The sequence below is a fragment of the Stegodyphus dumicola genome, chromosome 11 (assembly GCF_044657685.1).
Source record: "Stegodyphus dumicola isolate Sdum_Otavi_A_Nest chromosome 11, ASM4465768v1".
Lineage (NCBI taxonomy): Eukaryota > Metazoa > Arthropoda > Arachnida > Araneae > Eresidae > Stegodyphus > Stegodyphus dumicola.
Window position 1 is genome coordinate 121,109,023 of NC_140778.1, and position 17,449 is coordinate 121,126,471.

The 17,449-nt window shown below is 33.6% G+C and overlaps 1 protein-coding gene across 5 annotated transcripts in view; it reads left to right on the forward strand.

The window, feature by feature from the left end:
• Window positions 1–17,449, forward strand: part of LOC118193840 (neprilysin-2-like) — a 151,041-nt gene that overhangs the window by 48,301 nt on the left and 85,291 nt on the right. The window lies entirely within an intron of this gene.

Sequence of the window (17,449 nt, forward strand, 5' to 3'; positions counted from 1 at the left end):
ATAAATAAATAAATAAATAAATAAGAGTAAATTTTTACCTTCGGCGTTTTATCGTCTGCTACATTACTTCGTTTAAATCGAATTGCCTAAAACTGAGAATTTTCGTTTGATGTTTATTTGAATTTTATGACATTAACTGCATAATTTATTTCTAAACAAATTGTTGCTTTTGAAGTGGCTCAAAGAGCGGCTGATACTATCATCCACATTTTTAGAGCACAATATATTTTTATAGAAACATCAGATTTAGAATAATCATTTTTATAAAAGTCAAATTATGATATAAACATACAACACTCTAGAGACTGAATTAATGGAAGTTCAATGGTTATGTAGAAATGATCTGCAGCTACTTAATGGCTGGATAAATCAGAAGATTCTGTAGACAAGTAAGAATAATTATATAAACGACACCCAACATTCTGGATTCAATTAACAACGAGGATACGATGTTTATTAAATGAATTCAAGAAATTTTAAAACATAAAAAATTAACTCATTTTTTATCCTAAAATGTATTTTTGTGCGTAGCGTATTTTCATTATATCCTTAAAATTCTAATTTAAAATGTAATTGTCAAGAATTGAATCCTAATCATCAGTAATATAATAAGTAATTATCACGGTTATTAATAAATCCTTCTTATAAAGTAATTGCAAATATTTCAAAAAACTTTCTGTCTGAATGCAAATATTTTTCTGTGCAAATACTTTTAATTTTATTTTAATCAAGATTGCACACGATATTATTTATTTGCACTTCAATTCTTAACGTCAGTTCTAGTAGAATTTACAAATCAATTATATTTAATTAAGGATTGGATTGGATTGGCTTGGATTATTTAATTATGGCAAAGCACACGAGGGCTATCTGCCTAAAGGGAGGGATGCCTTCGTGGAGGACTTTCTAAGCGAAACTGGCTCATACACACGTTACACATGGGGAAAACCACGAAAACGCCCATGCAGACAGCCCGTTCGCGGGATTCGAACGTCGAACCGAACTACCAGTGTTCAGCGATTTACCGCTCGGCCGCTGTTTCATCAGGAGGAAAAAAAAAAGGTCTTTAGGTGACATCCACATACATCACTTGATTCATTCAGCTTCAGTAATTCGAAATTTTTGACGGAATTGTTGTCGGAACTAGGACTTAGATGATAAGTCAAATTAAATATTTCGATAACCCAATAAATTCAAGGTCGAAGTTTCAATATTTGATTTTCGGAGGGAGGGGATATTTTTTCAGTTTTGGTCCATCATCCTAAGTATATTTGCTTCGATTCTTTATTTTTCCATAAAAGCGAAAAATTTACGCATGGTATACATATAACGCATAGCTTCAAATTAAAATTTAATAATATACAGAGTGGTTATAATTAAAGTTCCACATTGAAACGGTCATAAAAGGAAAACTACTGTATCAAATGTTATCAAACTTGGTAATCGTGTAAAGGAGGTCATGGAAATTTATTTTCCGCGAAAAAAAGGAAGTTCGAAACCTCACCACCAGGGGAGAAATGGCGCTGTATGCAATATTGTTAAACGAAATATAGGACGGAATCTAACTTAACCTTTTGTTACACGGGTTTAATATGTTGCATACCCTTAAGAAACTTTGAAGTAGGCAAATTACCATTTAAAAGCGTTAAATTCGATAAAGTCGAGTGTGCCATCCGTGTAAGTGAGAAATTCTTCCGTGAAAACCACGAATTAGCGATTAGAAAATGTGAGATCGCAAATCACTAGCACAAGTGCGTACAATCTGGAAATCGTTTTCTTACAGATCGCTAATTTGTAATTTTTGAAGCCTGAATTCGGCCCTAAAACATGAAGATACTTATTCAAAACGCTTTTAATCGATTTGGGCCAAAGAAATCCCTCATGTTATCTATCTAGTTCCATTGCATTCTCCTACTGCATTCGATTGCATAGCAGTCATTTCACACCGTTTAGTGTTGAATGACAGCTAGTTTTATAACTGAACCATTTTTCTCTGAAGAGGTGTCGACAGCTGGACCACTGTGATTGCAGCTCACATAGAGTCAATGTTAAAATGTTTCGTGACACATAAACTGCAGTAACATGGAATTTTAGATACTGCGATTTTTATGCACGCTTAGGCCCCCACCTCACGTGTGTCGCACAGTTACTTAGGCAACATTTCACGAATGAACGTCTTATAGGCCGACAATTCCCCTCTTCCCACCAGACCTCAATCTCTGTGACTTTTGGCTATGGGGTTATCTCAAAAGCACTGTTTATGGTGATAATCTAAACAATTTGGCAGAAATGAAAAATGTCCGTAACATTTCTCCTGATATGCTAAGAACTGCTTTTGAGAATGCAGTAACAGGATTTAACTTGCTCTCGAAAAATGCTGGACGCTACATTGAACATGCTTTGTAACACGTTTCGGAAACTGTTAAACACATTTTAAACAGATGTTTTCATGTCTTATTTCATTTACCAATATTGTATACAGCGCCATTTTTCCACTGGCGGTGAGTTTTTGAATTCTTTTTTTTTTTTTTTTTTTTTTTTTTTTTTTTTTTTTTTTCCCGCGGAAAATAAATTCCCATAACCTCCTTTACACGATTCCCAAGTTTGATAACATTTGGTCCGGTAGTTTTCCTTTTATGACATTTCAATTTGGAACTTTAATTATAACCATCATGTAAATTAATCTTTAAAAGTCTGACAGTTTGGTTCAAGTCCCAGCTTTAAAAACATATATATTTAAATATAATATTTTATATCAATTCTCTTAGAAAGAATGTTTTAAGAAGCTAATTTTTCTCTCACGTTATAGATTGTATAAAAAACATGTTCTTTAATATGATTTAGATTGCTTCAGCCGATATAAGAATCGGGTCACTCGGTGGTACAGAATAAACCCTGCTGGACTGTTTTATTTCTTTGTCATTTAGCAAAAATCTTTTAATTAAAATATTTATCCTTTGGACTTCACTTTAAACTTTATTTATAGTTAAAATGACTAGAAAATGAAAAGCTGTCTTCAGCTGAAACGCAATTCATGTAATTGATATTTTTAAAAATTGACAAGAATGCAAAATTTATGGAAGTCTAGCAATCGAAAAATCTTAATTTTCTTGTGTGAGCACTTAAAATAACTGTAGACAGAAAGAAGAAAATTAAGGAGAAAACTAAAAAAAAATTTGCAGGAAAATTTGGCTGTCAGACATACCAAGATGTTTCAAAAAGTTGGACGCTTTTGAATATACCTTCAGGATACTTCAAAGAATTTAGGTGTTCAAAGAGAAAACACTTGGACGTGTACACCACCACCACCAAATACCATCAATTGAGTTTGTGTTAACAGAAAAGACAAAAACGATATCATTACAGATTAAAGTGAAGAGCGACTGGTTGTAGACTATATGGTTGTATAAATTTAACTTACGTTATAGAACATCATATCGTATCATAAATGGAGAATCCCATGATTTTCTTAGTCGAATTATTTGAAGATTCAGGAGTTTATCCAGTGATGTATGTGGATTTCACCTAAATACGTTTTTTTTCCACCTGATGAAACAGGGGCCGAACGGTAAAGTCGCTGAACACTGGTAGTTCGGTCCGAGGTTCGAATCCCGCGAACGGGCTGTCTGCATGGGCGTTTTTGTGGTTTTTCCCATGTGTAACGTATATGCGAGCCAGTTTTCCTTAGAAAGTCCTCCACGAAGGCATCCCTCCCCTTAGGCAGATAGCCCTAGTGTGCTTTGTCATAATTAAATAAACCAAAACCTCTTGAAGAAACCAGACTTTCCTTTCATCTCATACCTTCAAAATGTTTAGCCTCTAAAGACTGATAAAGGCTCTGACCAAATACTTCGTGAAGAACTTTCTAAGAGAAACCAGCTCGCATACACGGTACACATAAGAAAAATCCACGAAAATGCCCATGCAACCAGCCCGTTTACCGGGATTTGAACCCCAGAATGAACTACCAGTGTTCAACGATTCTCTACCGCTCTGCTGTTTGTGGGCCTTTATGAAATGGAAGGCGATAACTTTATTTAAAATGATTGTCAGAAATACCAAGATATTTCGAAAAGTTGGATGCTTTTTAATACACTTGCGGAATGCCTAAAGAAAAAGAGTAAAAATAAAGTAGAATGCCTAAAGAAAAAGAGAAGAAAAAATAAATTTTTGCGTAAAATTTAGTATTTATATTTTTTTTTAAAATTTAAAACCTTTTAATCTTATGATATTTGATTCTTGCGATTTCAAAAATAAAATACTTCACTAAAATACCAATAACATTTTAAGAAACCAAATGTAGGATAAAATTGGGTAAAGCAATGGGCACAATGATAAAACTGTTTAAAGCAGTTTATGCAAGTCATCCTAAGTTAAAATGTCGGTTATACATATCTCTTATTTATATAGATCTTTTCTGAACGGAACATTGAAAGGCGTGTTAACTGTGCTTTACTGTATTTTCTCTTTTAATATATGCAGTTTTCAAACGCATCATAGTCTGGGTTACAAAGTATTCTTCCAAAAGAAACGCAATTCAAATAAATAAAATCAAATTCTGGAAAATTTATATTGATAAATATATTTAAAATGCTCAGTTCGAAGGAATAAATAGAAAATTTTAAAACAATTATCTGAAGAGACAAAGCAACACAAGCAATTAAAATAAAAATATAAAAATTTAAAAATTTCCTAAAATAATAACTATGATAAAAAATATATATAAAGAAAACTATTTGAAAAAAAAAAAATAAACACTGCACCTTTATTTACGCAGTTCGAATAGGTAAATAGAAATTTTTAAAACAGTTATTCGAAAAAAAAAAAAAAAAAAAAAAAAACATGCAACTTAAACAATTAAAATGAAATTCGAAAAAAAAAATACTTAAAATAATAACAGTTATAATAAAAAATATAATATAAAGAATATTATTTGGAAAAAAGGAATGATGGTGACTTTTTTTCCTCTAACGGGAAAGGAAACTAGGTTGCCATATATTAAGAAGTTCGCCAAGTGAACTATTCTTGGCGCAAACTGAACAAAAAGTGCCAACATAAATTTGGGAATTTCTCCGTAAATTTCGCTCGAAATTTTACAAAATTTCGTATTTAGGTGTAATTTGAACTGTAGAATCGAAATATGTAAAAACATTGGTATGTTATTTCAGAAAAAGTCCGATTTTGTGTCAAAATACCTATATTAGAATAGTGCTATATATAAATCTAATATATATCCTAAGTCGCGCTTTTCGAAAGCATATCGATATCGCATCGATATCTGTATGCTCGAAGCTTTCGGGGTCTTTCAAATAAGCATAGATATTTCCAAATTCAGGATCAGCTTTCAGTTCAGTAATAACCGTATCTCTAGAATCTAAAATTTTTGAAGTCAACACAGCGCATTTAAGTTCATTTCCTTCGTCGTCCAGTTTTATACGAGAAAGTGCGTCAGCTACATTGTTTTCCTTACCCGGTTTATATTTTATTATGATATTATATTCTTGGAGTTTTAAAGCCCATCTTATTAACCTGGGCGTTAGGTTTTTTCCCGAGTAAAGTCTACCAACAGCCGCATGATCCGAAAAGACTGTTACTGGCGATTTGCCGAAATAAACTCGAAATTTGTGTACAGCCATTAATACGGCTAATGTTTCTCTTTCTGTAGCTGTATAATTCCTTTGTGTCTGATTCAATGTTTTACTAAAAAATGCCAGCGGATGGTTATTTTGCATAAGAACCGCACCCACCGCATAGTCTGACGCATCTGCTGCAATTTCCAGGTTTTCGTCCCCCTCAGGGAATTTTAAAACAGGGGCATTAATAAGCGCTTCTTTTAATCTTTCAAAAGCTGTGTTAGCTTCCGCTGTCCACGTAAATTTACTCTTTTTTCTTTTGATTACTAAGAGTGGTTCAACAATATTAGCGAAATCTTTTATGAAAGATCGATAGTAAGAACATAATCCAAGGAAAGAAGAAAGTTTCTTGGCGGTGTTGGGCGGTGGGAAATTCTCAATAGCTTTTATTTTTGAATCTTGCGTTTCTATACCCTTTTGCGAAATTTTATAACCGAGATATTTAAGTTCTTTAGTTGCGAACTTGCATTTTGAGGCGTTAATTGTAAGACCGGCCTCTTTTAATAATTTAAAAACTTGTTCGAGGTCATTAATGTGTTGTTCCAACGTACTACTCGTTATAATTATATCATCTAGATAAATTAAAGTTGATTTTCCTAGGACAGGCTTTAGAACAATGTCCATAGCTCTCTGGAATGTTGATGGGGCCCCACACAACCCAAAGGGCATGCGTAAAAATGCATAAGTGCCCGATTTTGTTATAAACGCGGTTTTGTGTATATCTTCGGGTCTCATAGCTATTTGATAGTAGCCAGACGTTAAGTCCAAAGTAGACATATATCTTGTCGATTTGATCTGTCTAATGATCTCGTCTATAACCGGCAAAGGGTAAACTGGAAATTTAGTTTTCTGTAATCGATAGCAAACCTCCAAGCCCTTTTATCCGAAGGAGGAAACTCGTTCTTTTTCCTACATAGTACGACTGGACTCGCGTACTCACTATTTATGGGCGTTATTATTTTATTCTTTAACATCTCCTGAATATGTTCTTCGATGATTAGGTCTTTTTGTTTATCATAACGATACGGTTTAGTCCTACAAGGTTTTTCGGCATTTAATTGAATCTTATGAGTCACGATTTGGCAGTTTCCTGGTTTTTCTGAAAACAAATGAGAAAAATTACTCACCACTTGCTGTATTGCTTTACTTTCCTGGTCATTCAGATGGCTAAGGTCCAATTCAGGTGTCTCCACAGGTTCCACCACCCTCTGGTCCATCTCCAACACCACGGAACTATCTTGAAAATTTAATTTGGCCCTCGCGGCCCTTAAAAAGTCCATACCTAAAATAAGAGAGTGTTGTAGGTCTTTCACCACAAAAATTAATACTTTGAGATTTTCCTCTTTTACCTGTAAGTTTAATGATAATTTCCCGATGCAGTGACATGTTTTTCCTTGCGCCGCTATAATTTCCGTATTTCTGGTTTTAAATAGTCGTATCCTATAAAAATTCTTTTTGAAGAACTTTTCACTCATAAAATTTCCTTCTGCTCCTGTATCGATGAGGGCTTCTACTGGTACATCGCCAACCAGGACTTGTATAATTGGTAGCTGTGAGTTTTTTACGATGACCGTGTTTAAATGTCTATTTGAGGGTTTTTTTAAAACTTCCGGGGTCTGGACCCTCCCTTTCACAGGCCCCTCTACTCGTTTAAAGCTTTCCTTTCAATCTGTGTCTTCTGGGTACGCGGATGTTTATTTTCAAATTTTCTTTTTGGGCCTTGACCTTCGAGTTTCGATGCGTTAGCTTGATAGTTCTTTCCCCCATACGAGCGATTTCCATTTCTGGTTTCCTCCTTCCTTCGGGTACTTTGAGAATATGTTTCCCCTCTCGCTCTTTCCGCTATTCTGCGATTTTGAAACTTCACCGCCAATTCGAAAAGTTCCTGCAATGTGCTTGGGTTTCTAATTTCAAAGTAGTCTTGGACAGCGGGTAACAATCTTGGTAATATTATTTCAATTATCTCCGCATCGGGTTTTTTTCCATACAGCTTTTTTCCGTTAGCTTGATTTTTCGTAAAATAAAGTCCGTCAATTGTGCTGTATCCCGTTGATAGAAACTATATAGTTCGGCTTCCAGCCGTGCGCGATCTTTCACTATGGGGAAGGCCTTTAATAACGATTTTTTGAAATTTTCAAATGTATACGTCGGGCTTCCAAATTCACCTAGAAGAAATTTGCCTATATTTTTCCACCATAGCGCGGCCTGTCCTCTTAGTGCTGATGTGGCGATGGCAACTTTTTGACTTTCAAGCACAGGGTAGAGCTGAAAGTGGTTTTCTAGACCTTCGAGAAATACCGCCACCGAATTTTTTCCGTCGAAATAGACGTTTGGCTTGATTGATGCTCTCAAAGTCTGGACCAGGTATCCAAATCCTTCTAACTGCGTTGTCATTTCTTGGTGTTGTCCAGCGGCTTCCATCCAATTTTCGGCCATTTCAGTTCGATAATTGTTCGGGCGCCAATATAACGTTGCGCGCCTCCCAGTTGCATGCAACCAAGAGGTGACTGTGAAAACTTGTATAAAAGATAGAGCCTTGTGAAGGGTTTAAGTCCCTTTTTATTCAACGTAATAAATTACAATTGCGTTCTCTTGACGCTTACAGACGGTGCCAACTCGGCAGTCAAATAAAAATAATAACCTGAAAAGAAACTAAAGACAAGATTCTAACTACGAGGTTCTCTAAAATAAATAACTCACCGCGTTTTACAATACCGCTGCTAATTCAGCAGACTTGAAGCTCACTGGAACGATTACCACTACTTCCCGCCAAGCACATAGGCCGCAACGCGGGGTTCTTCAATTCTCGCTAACTACCTCCGCGCTTGCTAAGTAAGAATATCACACCGAACTCGTTTCCTTCTATTTAAATCATACTACTTCCGCTGATAATTTGAATCCTTGCGCGTTCTACTAAAATTTACATATTCTGGCATTGGCAGTTCCAGGGGAAAGTAAGGCTTGACAGGAAAGATAGTTTAAACTTAAAATAAATGTTAGTTAAAATAAATATAAACCCTACAGCTTTATAAGAAGGATTTATTAATAATCGTAATAATTACTTATTATATTACTTATGATTAGGATTCAGTTCTTGACAATTACATTCTAAATTAGAATTTTAAGTATGTGATGAAAATACGCTACCCACAAAAATACATTTTAGGATAAAAAAAGGGTTGATTTTTTATGTTTTAAAACTTCTTAAATTTATTTAATAACCATCGTATCCTCGTTGTTAATTGAATCCAGAATGTTGGGTGTCGTTTATATAGTTATTCTTACTTGCACAGAACCTGCTGACTTATCCAGCCATTAAGTAGCTGCAGATCATTTCTACGTAACCATTGAACTTCCATTAATTCAGTCTCTAGAGGGTTGTATGTTTATATCATAATTTGACTTTTATAAAAATGATTATTCTGAATCTTATGTTTCTATAAAAATATACTGTACTTTAAAAATATGGATGATAGTATTAGCCGCTCTTTCAGCCACTTCATAAGCAACAGTTTGTTTAGAAATAAATTATGCAGTTTGTACTATGATTCTAAACTAATAATTGGACTGTATAGCAAAAGAACTAACTAATTTATTAACAGCAATTAACTATTCAGATCTAATATATGCTCTGGCATGTTGCTTAGCCAAATCCAGATGGCCAAGTGAGAGTTTTTCTCTCTATCCAATAGGTGGCGCTGTATTCTAACTTAACATGCCGCCGCCCGTTGAAATTACAAATTTCAACATGTAAATTACAAACATACAATTTAACATTCCAAGAATAACTAATTCTACAATACAATATGAAAGCTAATAGATAATCTTTCATCATGAATATAATATAAAATAATGCATCATTTTAAAAACGTAAATATTCACTATGCTACTATCGAACTTATTCTTTAAAACAGTTCTATTTTTATGTAAAGCACAATTTTCAATAGGAACATAATAATGTAAACTAAACATTATTATCCTGGATAGGTAATAAACAAATTTTACTAATACATCGAATATACACATTATTTGATGTTTTCACTTTAACAACTCTGGCTTTATTATCTTTACCAGGTAAAACTTCTAGAATTCTAGCTAAAGACCATTTAAATGGGGGAAGATTATCTTCCTTTATCACAACTAACATACCTGCCTTTAAATTTTCTTTATTAATAAACCATTTGGTGCGTTGTTGTAGATGATTTAAATAATCAGTTTGCCAACGTTTCCAAATAACTTGAATGAACTTGGTAATAACTTGCCATTTAGAAAGTCTATTATCTGTAAGATGAGATAAATCTGGTTCAGGATATGAAGTAATGGAACGTCCAATTAAAAAAATGACCCGGAGTTAAGGCTTCAAAGTCAATCGCATCTGTTGATAAAGGTAAAATTGGACGAGAATTGAGAATACCTTCAATCTGTGTGACAACAGTCCAAAATTCGTCTAAAGTTAATTTATAAATGCCGATTTTACGTTGAAGATGATATTTAAATGACTTAATACATGCTTCCCATAAACCACCGAAATTTGGTGCTCTAGGTGGAATTAGTTTCCAATTTATACCTTCAGATGTTAAGAAATCTGCTATATCAGAATTAGATTTAAGGACAAAACTATGCAATTTTTTCAGTTCTGATTTTGCACCAACCATATTAGTACCGTTATCTGACATTATAGTATTACATTTTCCACGTCTATCAATAAATCTTTTAATAGTAGCAAGTAATGAATCTGTGGTTAAATCAGTTACTACCTCTAAACCCTTTCTCTGATTTTTATACTTAATGAGGAATGGACCAGAAAAATCGAGTCCACACGTATTAAATACAAAGCCTGGATTAACTCTCTCACTAGGTAAATTTCCCATACGTTGTTCACATACAATTGGTTTAACCTTAAAACATGTTACACATTTATGTACAACCTTTCGAGGTATATCTCGACCATTAATAAACAAAAATTTACTACGAACCCGATGCAATAGTGCTTGAGCACCAAGATGTAAATATTTAACATGATAATACTGAAAAATTAATCGAGTAAATACATGATCTTTTGGCATTTCATAAGGAAACGTTTGGTTGTAATTAAGATTACTATTGGCAAGTCTGCCTCCTACTCTCAGAAGAGAATCATTATCTAGAAATGGACATAAAAATTTTAACTTACTTTTGGAAGAAACACAATTCTTATTTTTTAAGGATAGAATATCCTTTCTAAAATGTTGTAACTGCACATACCTGATCCTGATTTTCTCAGCGTCATCCAATTCTTTAACAGTTAGAGAGCCTATTAAATTTTTTCCCTTACAATTGGCTATAAATCTACAAACAAAACTTAATACACGAATAATACGAATATAGTTATTACTAATGTTAAGAATATGATCTAAAATAAGGGAATTAGAGTTCACGTTCAAATTAACCAAGTCATTATCCTTAAGTTTGAGTTCTTTGACGTATTCCACATCATCCATATCAGATGAAATTAATTCACAAGGATTAGTCAAAAACCTCTCCTTAGTCAAGAAAGTTGGTCCATACCACCATAAATCATTATGAAGAAGATCTTTAGGTTCAGCTCCACGTGATATCAAATCAGCTGGATTATTGTGAGTGCTAACATGGTACCACTCATAAACAGCAGTCATGCTTCGAATAACAGATACTCTATTAGCAACAAATGTCTTTAGTTGATAAGGTTCCTTCTTAATCCATGCTAACACTATTGACGAATCAGTGAAGTAATAAACCTTGACTGTAGGCAGCTGAATGGCCTCTAATATTCTTTTCATTAGTTTTACCAACAGAACTGCACCACAAAGTTCCAAACGAGGAATGGTAATTGACTTCAGAGGTGATACGCGAGACTTGCTGCACAGAAGTCTTGATGAACATTCATTTGAAGATGACATACATTTCACATAAATTGCAGCACCATAGGCCTTCTGACTAGCATCACAGAATCCTATAATTTCTATTTGTTGTAATCCATTGGTTAGAACAAATCTAGGGATGCTATAATCGTTGACTATTTTGAGACTATGCAGAAATTCCTTCCATTCTTCAAAGTAATTTTTAGGAAGAGGTGTATTCCAATTTAATTTTAAAAGCCAAAGTTTTTGTAGAAATATTTTAGCCTTTGTCGTAACAGGTCCAATTAAACCTAACGGATCAAAGAGGCGACCTATTGTTGATAAGACATTTCTTTTCGTTCCTGTTTCTTCAAAGTCAGGTATCTTTAAATCGTAAGAAAAACAGTCTGTAGACGTATTCCATGACATTCCTAATGCCTTTGTAATCTGAGGCTTATCCGTAACTTGAAAGGAGTAATCCTGAGTAGCACTTTCTTTATTCTTCAATAGTTCTGGATTGTTTGAACACCATTTGTGTAAGTGAATTCCACCAAGTTCTAGAAGACATGTTAACTGTGTCTGCAACTCCTTGGCTTCTTGCATCGTATTAGCTCCAGTGATAATGTCATCCACGTAACAGTCCTTCAGTATGGCTCTTGAGGCATGAGGAAAGTGAGTTGCTTCATCCATTGCTAACTGCTTCAGGACCCTTGTTGCAAGGAGAGGTGCACTTGCTGTTCCGTATGTTACAGTCCTTAGACGATAAGTCTACACAGGACTACCAACTGATTCCTTCCACAAGATCAACTGCAGGTTTCGTTGAGATGGTTCATTAAATATTTGTCTGTACATCTTCTGAACATCAGCTCCTAATGCATAGTTGTACTTTCGAAATCTAATAATAATAGAAAATAAATCTTCTTGAGGTATTCGCCCTTTCAATAATATTGAATTAAGTGATTTTCCATTGCTAGTAGCCGCTGATGCATTAAATACAACGCGAAGCTTGGTAGAGGCTTTCTCTGGCCGATAAACTCCATGATGACTAAGATAATTGCAAGTCGATGTTTCAATTTCTTGAACTTCTTCCATGTGATTTAGATCCTTATATTCTTTAATATAATTCTTATATAATGTTTTCATCTTCGAATCGCTTTCTAGTCGATTCCACACTTGATGCAATCTTTTCTCAGCCAGCGTTTACGATTCTCCTAATTCTACACCTTCCCTTATGGGTAACTGAACTACGTATCTTCCATCATTTTGTCTATAGTGAGTACGCTTGAAATGTTCTTCACAGTATTTTTCTTCTTCACTCAAAGCATCCTCGATATTTTCAATGGATTCAAGTTCCCAAAATCTTTGCAAAATTTCTTCAACTCTTTCTTCACTATTTAGAACTAAATTACAATAATTTACTTCTGAGTTACTCTTGCATGCACGAGACGCAATATATCCAAAAACTGTTTCTTGGAATATCAACGGTTGATTTTCTAATTGAAATTTTCCTTCTTTTAAAATCTCAAAGAACAATTCGGCCCCTAGTAACATATCTATTTTGTTTGGTTTTCCAAATTGCGGATCCGCTAATTCAATATCAATGGAAATATTTAATGACTGCACATCTAAACACCTTGATGGAGTTACATTGGTTATTTTAGAAATAACCAAGCAATTAACTGATCTTACATATGTTAAATCCTTATTCGAAATCTGTACATCTAGTTGATAATTAATATTTATAACGTTCTCATTAATTCCGGATACAGATGCAAAAATTCTTTCTTTCTTTATATTTAACAAATTAGCAACTACTTCACACAGGAAACAACTCATGCTGCCGTTATCAAGTATTGCGCGAAATGGGATTATTTTTCCTTCGGAATTGCAAATATATATTATTGCAGTCGCCAATAAGACGTTTTTTCTGCGTGTCAAAAGAAAACTTGGTTGATTTTTATTAGAGGCATCTGCGTTCTTGTTTATAATTTCGTCACTCCCTGCTTCCGTTTTTGTTTTGTCTAACTTATGTTCGATGGCACTATTTCTGAGCAGGCGATGTATTAATGAATGGTGTTTTTTATGGCATTCCGAGCACCTGAACTTAGAATTGCATTTTGCGATTAAATGTTCGTTACTGAGACAGTTTAGACACAATTTATGGTTTTTAACTATTTCATATCTTTGATTTGGATGTAGTTTTAAAAATGAATCACATTTATGCAGTGGATGATGGTTATTTTTACATATAACACAAATCGGAACACTATCGGTTTTAAGCACCAGAGCCTTTGATTTCGAATTTTTTTCTAACGGATATTTCATTTTATTAGCATTACGATTAATGTTATCCAATAACTGACATCTTTTCTCTAAAAACGAAATTAATTCATCAAACGTAGGAACTTCCGTAGCATTAATGCTGAGTTCAAATTGTTTGCGCGTTTCAAAATCTAGTTTCTGAAGTACGATATTTAATAACAGAATATCCGATAAATTATTTTTCTCATATTTTAAAACATTCAAAGCCCTAACGTTTTCTGTAACATTATCTATTATATACCTTATTCCTTTAGACGATTCGAATGTTAAAGTACGTAAATCCATTATTGACTTTATATGCGTCTCAACTAATATTCTTTTATTTTCATACCTATCTTGAAGAGCTTTAAATAGAGAATTAAAAGTATCATCAACAGTTTCAAGATTTTCTGCTTCATCAGTTAATGCAGCCTTTAAATAGTAGAGTTTCTGAACTTCTGTCAGTTGAGTGTTATTCGCTATGACGTTTTCGAATTTAAGCTTAAAATTATTCCATTCGGTATATTTACCAGAAAATTTAGGAATTGGTAATTCTGGAAAACGTATTTGTACTTTAGAATCAAATTTACTACAATCATTTTCATTTTCAGAATGTGCGATAGATGATAGAATTTCCATAATTCTTACCTCCAGAACTTCCGTTCTTTCTTACATTTCGGCGATTTCTTCATCGATGGCTGTAACATCTTTTTCATCAACGCTTTCGAAATATCTAATCCTCAAGTTTCTAGTATCCATTTGAATGCTTTGTAGCGATCTATACTTTATTTGAATTTCATTCTTATTCGAACTATCATCATATTCCTTCACTACATTTTCTAACCTAGTTAGTTTCGCTTTTAACGAAGTTTTATTTCTATCTAATGCCAGCATTTTGTTTCCAGCATTTCTCCGGTTCTGCTGACCAATATACTATGATTATAAACTAATAAGTGGACTGTATAGCAAAAGAACTAACTAATTTATTAACAGCAATTAACTAATACATGCCAGAGCATGTATTAGTTAATTGATTTATTTCTAATACATGCTCTGGCATGTTGCTTAGCCGAATCCAGATGGCCAAGTGAGAGTTTTTCTCTCTATCCAATAGGTGGCGCTGTATTCTAACTTAACACAGTTAATGTCATAAAATATTTTCATAAAATTCAAATAAAAATCAAACGAAAATTCTCAGTTTTAGATAATTCGATTTAAACGAAATAAAGTAGCAGACGATAAAACGCCGAAGGTAAAAATTTACTCTTATTTTTTTTAAAAAAAAGGAAGAAAGAGAGAAATTAAAAAAAAATAGTTAATAATTTGAATAATATCATCTATAATTAAAAAATAGCTTTTCATATAGTATTAATAAATATTTATTGCGCATCATTGAGGGAAAAAATTTCATATAATTAATTTTCCGTAAAATGTTACTTGAAATTTAAGGTTAAAAATAGCTCTGGCAATTCACTGTAACAAAAATCCATAGACCACATTTGGCGTTATTATCGCTCAAAGAAAAGATGCCAAATTTCAAAACGCGAAAATATGTAAATTCGTGTATATCTCAGAAAATTTTGAGTAAAAAAGTCTAATTTTTTGCAGATATGCTTAAAAATACATCTACTTTAAGATGATTGTAAAAATTTTATAGGTTATAATTCAAAATGTTTTTCGAAAAATTTATAAAAATTATTTAAAAATAGAAATTTAAAAAATAAAACACAAAAAATGGGTAAATTTTATTTGGAATGAACCTAAATTTCGAAATGTGAAAGGAAAAATAATAAAAGTTTAATAAAAAAGAAATATTAATAAATATTTACCAAATTCAATTAACATTGAGGAGCTAAAATTTTGAGAGCTAATATTTTATGTGTGTGTGATTATGGCAAAGCCTCGAGGGCTATCTGCCTAAGGGGAGGGATGCCTTCGTGGAGGACTTTCTAAGGGAAACTGGCTCGTATACACGTTACACATGGGGAAAACCACGAAAACACCCATGCAGCCAGCCCGTTCGCGGGATGCGAACCTCGGACCGAACTACCAGTGTTCAGCGACTTTACCGCTCGGCCGCTGGTGGGCAGCTAATATTTTAAAAACTGCTCGTACGATTTTTAAAAAACTTGGTATTCTGGCATAATTTTCGTAGAATCGAAATATGGAAAAATATTGATATGTTCAGAAAAAGTCCTATTTTGTGTCAAAATACCTATGTTAGAATAGTGCGATATATAAATCTAATATATTATATCCTAAGTCGCGCTTTTGAGACATGAAAAACGCAGTTTGAATTTTGTCAATCGGGTAGAACGGGAGATATAGCACTGTTTTTTTTTTTTTTTTTTTTTTTTTTTTTTTTGAGCAGTGTACACTGACGGAATCGAGAGAGGAAGGTCATTAGTTACTATTTTATTAACTACCTAAAAGAAATTCTCTAAACGTTTTCGCAGTAGTTTGTAAGATTCATCAACCCTCTAATACTAACACCATTTTATTTGCATTCACAGGTTAAAGATGTAAGTTAATACCAAACCAAATAAATTAATCTGCCTTAAGTCGTTTATAATGTTTTTTGCAAAATTTTGCCCTAAACAAAACTATTTTGAGTATAAATTAAAATAATACGCTGAGTTCGTGGCTGGTTTAACATTACACTTTTATGAATAAAACATTATTATGCAATAAATATAATAATATAATATTCATAAAACATTTAACACATTGTAGACAAATACATGTTAAAATATTCTGTTTCATGAACGCATTTAATAATAAAATTGAATGTCGTTAAGTTCAGAAGAAGGTTATATACTAAAGCCGTATATTGGAATTTCATAAATGAGGAAGTTATTAAAGATCAACTTCTCAACCATTCTAAACCGGATTTAGTTCTATGGCTATTAAATAACAGCTGTTTGTGTTTTCACAATATTTTTCGTTTAGAATGATGCCACCTATTACACCGCAAACGTTATAGCATTGCTTATTGATACCCTTTCGTTTTACTTCTACTGCAGGCAATTCTGCAGTATTTTAACACTCTTTTTTGCACAAGTTGCACAATTTTAATGATTGATGTCATTTAACTAATTCGCAACGGCTATGCATGTCCCGATTGCATCAATTTTTAGTTTTAATCTGTAAGGCATTTTCGCCCTCTTTCTAAAGTGTCTTCATAATATAACGGTAGCATACTCGGCTCGTATTCAAGAGGTCCAGGATTCGAATCCCGCGGAGGGCATTGCACATTTTTAACGTCTCCTGCTTCAAATTAGCCTAATGATTCTACAAGTGAGCCCCGAAATAAAAGAGGGTAAGCGATATTTCGGTGGGAGATATATTGGCTTGGCTTATTGAGATTACGGCAAAGCTTATTAAAGCTATCTGCCTAAGAGGAGGGATGGCTTCATGGAGGATTTTCCTAAGATAAACTGGCACGTACACACATTACACACGGTGAAAGCCATGAGAGCGCCCATGCAGCCAGCCTCAAACCGGACTACCAGTGTTCAGTGACTTTACCCCTCGGCCGGTGGTGGGCCTTGTCACCACCAGGATTTGGCGGTTGAGACCCGTAGTCCCAAAACGCCTTTTAAAAGGACCTTTTAAAAGGCGACGGGTGATTAAAAGCATAATAAGGCACTTAGGTTG